A 7,477-nucleotide genomic window follows, 5' to 3' on the forward strand; every position below is an offset into this window, starting at 1 on the left:
AAGTCCTTCAGTGTGGGTGTTCCTGCCCAGAAAGCCCCCTCGTCCTGTACCATCCAGTGAGCATTTCATAAGACCCCTTACTTGGTCTTCTCTGACAGACAGGGGTCCTGTGGGCTGCCAGGGAGGCCCAGGGACTGATACAAGGATCTGTCATGGCCCCCATTGATCTCGGGCTGTCTCAGCTCCCACCATCGGGGACAGTGGCCCCACTTGCAATGGGATCTTCCTGTGCTGCCCCAACTGGCCGATTCTGCCCACCCCCCGCATCCTTCCCCTTCACTTCCTACAGTCTGTGAATGCACATACAATACCCAGAACAAACTGGATCACAGCTGTCCTTCAGGAGACTCAAGAATATCCAAAGAGGTATGAAGGCGAAAGCCATGAAGAACCAACCAGAGGATGAGACCTTCCCCAGCCACGGACACTTCCGCTTGGTCAGAGACAAGTGCTTCGTGTCATGTCTGAGATTTCCTGAACATCTTTACGTTATGTTGCCCCACTGTTCTTGGCAGACAAGCATTAAAAATGGACAGGACTCTATGCCTGACCAGGAGGTGACTGGCCTAGCAGCTGGAGTGCCTCTCCCAGGCCACCGCTGAGGGCAGGGAGAAGAGCCTGCGAAAGTTGAACAGGTGGCAGCTATGAAGGGGACGAGGACCCGGCACTGAGACCCTGAAGCTCAAGCGAGAGGGTCCCACAGGGACGGACCCAAGACCAGGAAGCAGGATGGGGCTTACACGGCAAGAGCCCTGCTATCATCATGGGAGGCTGAGATAAGGGAGATTGGTGTGACACAGCCGGGGGCAGATGTGATAGATGGTGGGTCCATGCAGAGGAAATGCCCAATGGGGGACCTTGCTCTCTGGGGACGGCAGCATGGGAGGCTGCAGAGGCTCATCAGATCAATGCCCAAGGGACAAGTGTGGAGAGTCCAAAGCCATGCCTTTCTCTACATCTCCTGGGCCCAGACGCCAAGCCCTAGAGGCTCCCCAAGGCTCAACGTTTAATGCTCTTTGGAGATGTGATGGGATGTTTCCAGACCTCCCATCATGGGTGAGGGGCCTGGCCAAGGCTGGTCAGGCCAAGAGGACATGGGTGGGGTGACGGGCAATCTGCCCCCTGATCCTTGCTGTTTGAATAGTTTTGTCCAGCCTCAAAGATCCCCATCCCAGACTGGTATCAGCTTGGGGTTCCTCTTTCCAAGCTCAGATATTTTCTCTCTTAAAAAAAAAAAAAAAGATTTGAACTCCCTTGCAAATGTAGAAAGAGGGAAGCAGCCCCTTAAAAGAAAGAGAAAGGCATCACTAACCTATTCTAGAATCTACCTTCAGTGAAGTTCTTAAGTTCCTCTCTGAGCTTCCCTGTCCCTCTGTCTGACATTTTCTGAACTTGGGAGGTGGTGGGACCCTGCGGGCCAGGGGGCGATCTCTAGGTACCTTCCATTCCTTTTCATTATGTTGGCCATGCTGGGGTCTCAGAGGCAGCGGTGGTGGCGCTTAGCTAGAAAGGAGAACAGGGCCAGAACTGCCTACGCTAAAGCTGGAAAGAGGTCCAGGTTAGAATCTCCATCCACAACTTGGGTATTTGAGTGGGGGGGGGGGGAACGAGGGCTTGGGGGGGAAGTGCCACCTCTTCCCGCACGTAGTCCAAGGCCCTGCCTGTCTGCCACTGGACTGAGCACTGTCACCCAAGGACTGTGACACCCCACAGTCTCTGTATGCACAGCACCACACCTCCACTCCATCAGACAGCCTGGGGACCACACTTCTCCCTCTCTGACCCTCAGACACCTCTGTGGACTGCCTGGCCCTCCAGAGCCCACCCCATGCCTAGGCAGGGAGAATAGAACTGTACATTTTTGGTCCTCCCTTTCCCTGCCTCCAAGGGGTTCAGGCTCAAATGAAACCAGTCTTAAATCCCATTCCACGAATCTCTCAGCATGCCATCTGTCAGGGAGCAAACACTAGCCAGCCCCGGGCCCCAAGATGCATTCTCTATCAGTGCCTGGCGGGACCTTGATGCAACTCTTGTCCCAGAGACCTGGTGCTTGTCCATCTGTTGTCACCCACCCATTCATCCATTCAACAAATACTCATTGAGGGCCTAACTGTGTCAGGCCCCATTCTAGAAGCTGAAGGTATAGCTTCAGTCAAGAATGACCAGCACCCCCCCTCCACCCACCCCACATGGAGCTTACCCTCTAGGGAGGAAAGACAGGCAACCAATAAGAAAACCGAGATGGACAAGGTCTATCCAGATAATGTCAAGAAAATAGGACCAACAGGACAGTCTTGGGGGTGGAGGGAGGCCTCTGGAGCTGAAGGACATCAGAGAAGGCTTTTCTGGGAGGACAGTTAGCTGAGCTGGACTGGGAAGGAGGAGCCAACAACACACAGAAGAAACGCGTGTCAGGAGATGCCAGACAGTGTCTCTTCTGGGAACCGACTGGGGCTCAGAGGAAGGCAAGATCTCTGCTCCCTAAGGAAAATCCGCTGGCCATCCAGGGCTCTCTGGAGGCCCCTCTGCCTGACAGTCTGCCAGGCTTGTCTCTGGCGGGAACTCTACTCCCATCACCCCACCAGGAGCCTGCCCTGCTGCCTCATCCCCAGCCAGTTACTACTGAAGAGGAAAGACAAGCACAGCCCAGACTAAGATCATATCAGAGGTCCTCTCCCCCAGTTCCCACTCTGTCTGTCCCTCCCTAGGGTGCAAGAACATCCAGGGGCGCCTGGGTGGCTCAGTCAGTTAAGGGTCTGACTTCAGCTCAGGTCATGATCTCACGGTCCGTGAGTTCGAGCCCCGCATCGGGCTCTGTGCTAACAGCTCGGAGCCTGGAGCCTGCTTCAGGTTCTGTGTCTCCTTCTCTCTCTGCCCCTCTGCCTCTCATGCTCTCTGTCTCTCTCAAAAATAAATAAATATTAAAAAAAAAAAGAACATCTGAAGGATGATTTATTGCCTCCACTGTTCAGTTCAGTTTGGCCTGTATTCCGGGGCCACCTGGGCTGTCCCCTGCTTCCAGCCGTCTTGGAGCCTGGTTGTGGACGCCAGCCCCACCCTGGGAGGGACCTCCTTCCTTCCCCTCCCTGTGCCCCAAACCCTATCAGTCCCCTACAGCCCTCCCTCTGAACTGACCTGGCCGGGACAGGACTGATTATGGGGCCCTCTGGTCCCATATGCAAAGCAGCAGTTCCAAAGCCCAGCCTGCCCACTTAGATGATGGTCTGGCTTAGGAAACCCTAAGGTCTGTCCCCTCAGCCCAGTGTCCAAGTCCACAGCTTTCCTAAGCAAATCTTCCCTTCTTGGTCCCTTCACCCCCACTACCTCACCCCTACCACACCCACCTGAGCCTTTCCTACATTCCCTTGCTCCTGAGAGCATCCCAAGCACCAGGTTTAACTCCTGCATTGCCCTTGAACTCCTCTCTTCCACCCTCACTGAGCTGTCATCAGCTGTCATCGACTGATGACAATGATGTCATTGTTGTCTATAGCCAGCGTCCAGGAATATTCAATATCTTTTAATACAGGACCACCACCCACCATTACACAGGCAGCCTGGCTTCCCTGAAGCTCCTCAGTTATCCCCAGGGTGGGTGTGCAGGGGCGGGGCAGGGGGAGGGGGAGCTTTGCAAAAAATGCAGGGTCAGCTCTATCTTCAATATATTATCTTGCTTTAGTCTTAGAGATTAAAACCGAAGTTAAGCCATAAATGGAGTTTCATAAAACAGTAAATACAGTATGGGATTCAGACAATAAAATCTCTGTTGTTGGAGGACTGGGGAGATGGCGGTGGGCTGGAGTGGAGGACAAGGGCCCAGACAGGCCTTGGAGAGCAGGTCAAAGGTGATAGAAGTGAGGAGGGGGCGAGGAGGGGGGGGACGTTGTAAGTATTTAGATACTTCCCCCTCCCCCAGCCACCACCAAAAAATAGCCACATATTATTATTATTTTAATCTTTATTTATTTTTGAGAGAGAGATAGAGTGTGAGCAGGGGAGGAGCAGAGAAAGAGGAAGACACAGAATAGGAAGCAGGTTCCAGGCTCCGAGCTGTCATCCCAGAGCCTGATGCGGGGCTCGAACTCATGAACCGTGAGATCATGACCTGAGCCAAAGCCGGACGCTCAGCCGACTGAGCCACCCAGGTGCCCCCAAAAGCCACAGACTCTTTAGTGACACTACAGAACGACTCCTGGGGCAGGAGGAAGGAGGAGCCCTTGGAGGCCTGTCTCCTGCTGCTTCCTAGTTGTCTCGCTAAAGTCATGTGGAGGGGAGAGGCCCAGAGGACAAACCAGCTGAGGGCTAGATGGTTCTGGAGAGTTTGCTGGGGATGAGGAAGCAAGTGGGGGAAGGGTCCTGGCGGGGGGTGGTTGGGGGGCTTCAGGAGTTTGGATTTGGGGGCACGCAGGAGGGAGAGAAAGACAGGGCTTGGCCACCTCCATGCCCAGGAAAGAGGCTCTTTCAGCCCGGCTGGAGGTGGGCTGACAGCAGACTCCGTTGTTGCAGGTGGGTGGTCAGGAGGCGGAAGGGAGAGCGGGAGCTGCGGCCACTGCCAGAGACAAGCTGCCGGCAAGAGTTCCCCCTCACACTGCCAATCATTTGCATATATGTGGCCCAAAAGGGTGGCCATCATTTCCCCTCCTCCCTTCTCTGCTCCCAATGCCCCCAAATGGCTATCCTCCCAGCCACGCCTTATCCACAGAGCATCCTGCCCCAGTACGAATCTTCACGCCTCTCCCTTTCCCCTTATACATTAGGGTCTTCTTCACTGTCTCTCTCTGCCTCATCCTCTTCGCCTCCCCAGCCCCTTTGGTAACTTGCCCTGGGGTCTAGAACCTCCGATCTCCAGGTCAACCCACACATAGCGAGTTCTTGCTGCCACGTTCTCTGGCCCAGACGATACCCAGACCAGGTCACCACTTCATCCTAGCACCCCTACTCTCCTGCTGGATTTGTGGTCCTCCAATTCTGCTCCTCTGAGGGTTCTGATGCGGTTACACAAGACAGGCGGGGCCTCTGAGCACTGGCTGGATAAAGGGCTCCAAGTTGCTGGGACTGTGATGCAAATGGAATCGGAGTAGTTTTTTATCGAAAATAAGAGCAAGTGACAATTGGTGCCAAATTGCACCGAGATTCCGATTGGTACCTGCCCAGTGACAGTCAGTAGTCAGGAGGAAATGCAAAGGGATGGAAAGCAAATGGTAACATTCACCCACGTAATCTGACCACTGGCAGGCCAGGGGAGGGGCAAAAAGCAAAGACAAATCCGTAGCTGTTCCTACACGCGCATCCCAAGTCGAGAAATCAAACGGCGTGGCCGGTGCCATCCCCACAGAAGTGAGTGAGACACAACTGGTGGAAGGCAGCTGGACCGAAGACAGTGGCTCTGACCGATGAGAAATTCTACAGGAGGGAAGAAGGCAGGAGGCTGCTCAAACAATCCTCCATTGCGCGGATCAGCAAGCGGCGGTAACGTGGCCATAATGGACTCTTGTCGATAACTAAAGCTCGTTTTATTAATTGCCCTGCGATGTTCCCCAAAGCTCTCTAGACCTTTCATCTTTTCTAGTTGTGCCACTTTGCTGGATGACGAGCTCCAAACGTTATTCCCATCAGTCAGTTGTCACTTTACTCCTCGGAATAAAACTCCCCCTCTCTCTGGGCTCAGATTGCTCACTGCCTCTTCAGGACGAGACACGGAGGTGAGGCTCTCGGTGAAGATACATGGCTGTGTCCTCAAATACAGAGTTTTCTCATCCATAAAGACGGGAAATAGGCTGGGTCCATTCTCCAAAGTGACAGACTTTGGAGTGGGAGGGGTCCTCAGGGCGGTATCGAGGCTCTCAGTGCCCACATGATCTTTAACGCTCTGGTGGCAGAGGGATGGCCCTAGTATGCCCTCCCTGGTACTCAATTTCCGGGAAAGGAACCAAGATGAAAGGTGGCCTTTCATAAGGGAAAAAATCAAAAGGAATTGTTTAAAGAGCAAAAACCCCACAGAAAGCCTTGGAGAAGACTTGAACACAGAGAAAGAAAAACAAAGCAAAACACAACATAGGACAGAAAGTCTAGGGCCATGACCAGACCCCACAGAATGCCCACTGCAAAGCCACCGTAAGCAACAAGCCCACTGGGAGGGGCAGCCTGGGGATGGGCAGAGACCCAGGCTCCTCACATACACCCAGTGGGCCCCTCACAGCCACCGAAAGCGGGAACTGAGAATGACTGTGGCCACAGAGAGATTCCATCAGCGACCGAATGACGGCAGGAAGCACAGAACCCCAGACAACACATGTCTTATGAACTAATAAAGGCAGACGTACCCTCACATCTGCCAATGACACACAGAGGGAGAAGGACTGTTGTGCACAGTGTCCAAACTAGCCCTCTCTCACCACGACCCAGTTGGCTCCTGGGGGAGCCAGAGGAGCTGTGGCCAGGAGAGATGCTTCTATCCTTCTCGCCGGGACCCGGGCAAAGCCTTGGCCACAGATCATGTCCGTGCGAGTGCTTTGAACAATAAAAGGGTCTATACCCATCACTATTGTTACCGTGTAACACTATGGTTAAACCCTCATGCTCCCTTCTCTCTGGCCCGGACATCGTAAGACCTCGAGCATGGTTGCCCAACAACTTCTAGCAGGGATGTTGAGGATCTCTTGGGCACCTTGGGGCAAATTAGAAAAGGCACCCCTCCCGGGTGGATCTGGGACTGCGGGGCCCTGTACGGCCTGCTGAGGGGAGCTGGCACCCTCTAGCAGAGGGATAGCCTCAGCTACCTCCCAGGTACTCCGTTTTAGACAGAGGCCATAGCTGTAGGCCTTGCTTCAGGAGACACTGGACACAAAGCTTGGACAATTCCAGAGGGGAAATGGCCTTCAGTTATTTATGATGTGGTTGGGCATCAAGAATGCCTTTCGTCATAACTGATGAGGGCAGGGGGAGAAGACAGAGGGGATGGCACTGGAGAGGGAGAATAATTGCCATCTTCATACCTGCTGTTTCCAACTGGCCAGGAGGCCCAACTTCTGTTATCGGAGGTGATCTCAGAAGGGACTGGCCTCGGAACCCAAGGGAATTACTGCTTCACATGAGATAGTCTCCCTCTTTTTAAAGTAAGCTTTTTTTTTTTTTTTTGAAGGAGAATAAGCCCACAGAAAAATGCCCCTGTCACAAATGCACAAGGCAGTGCATTTCGCTGGCTGAATGGGCCTGTGGAGCTCCTGGGGAATAATTGGTACCCCGGTACCTCCCTTTTCTAGTGACCTCTTCCCCCAAGAGTCATCACTATCCTGGAACCTAATGCCACCCATTATTTTGCCTGTTGGTAGAACTTTACGGAAAGGATTGCAAATAGCACCTAGTCTTTTATGTCTGACCTCTTTTGCTCAACAGTTACATGTTTTTGAGGCTTATCCAAGCTATTGCATGGAATTGTACAGTATTCCCCTTTAGAAATATACCACAAGTTATTTAT

The sequence above is a fragment of the Panthera pardus genome, unplaced genomic scaffold, assembly GCF_024362965.1.
Source record: "Panthera pardus isolate Hobbes unplaced genomic scaffold, ASM2436296v1 HiC_scaffold_17, whole genome shotgun sequence".
NCBI classification, from domain to species: domain Eukaryota; kingdom Metazoa; phylum Chordata; class Mammalia; order Carnivora; family Felidae; genus Panthera; species Panthera pardus.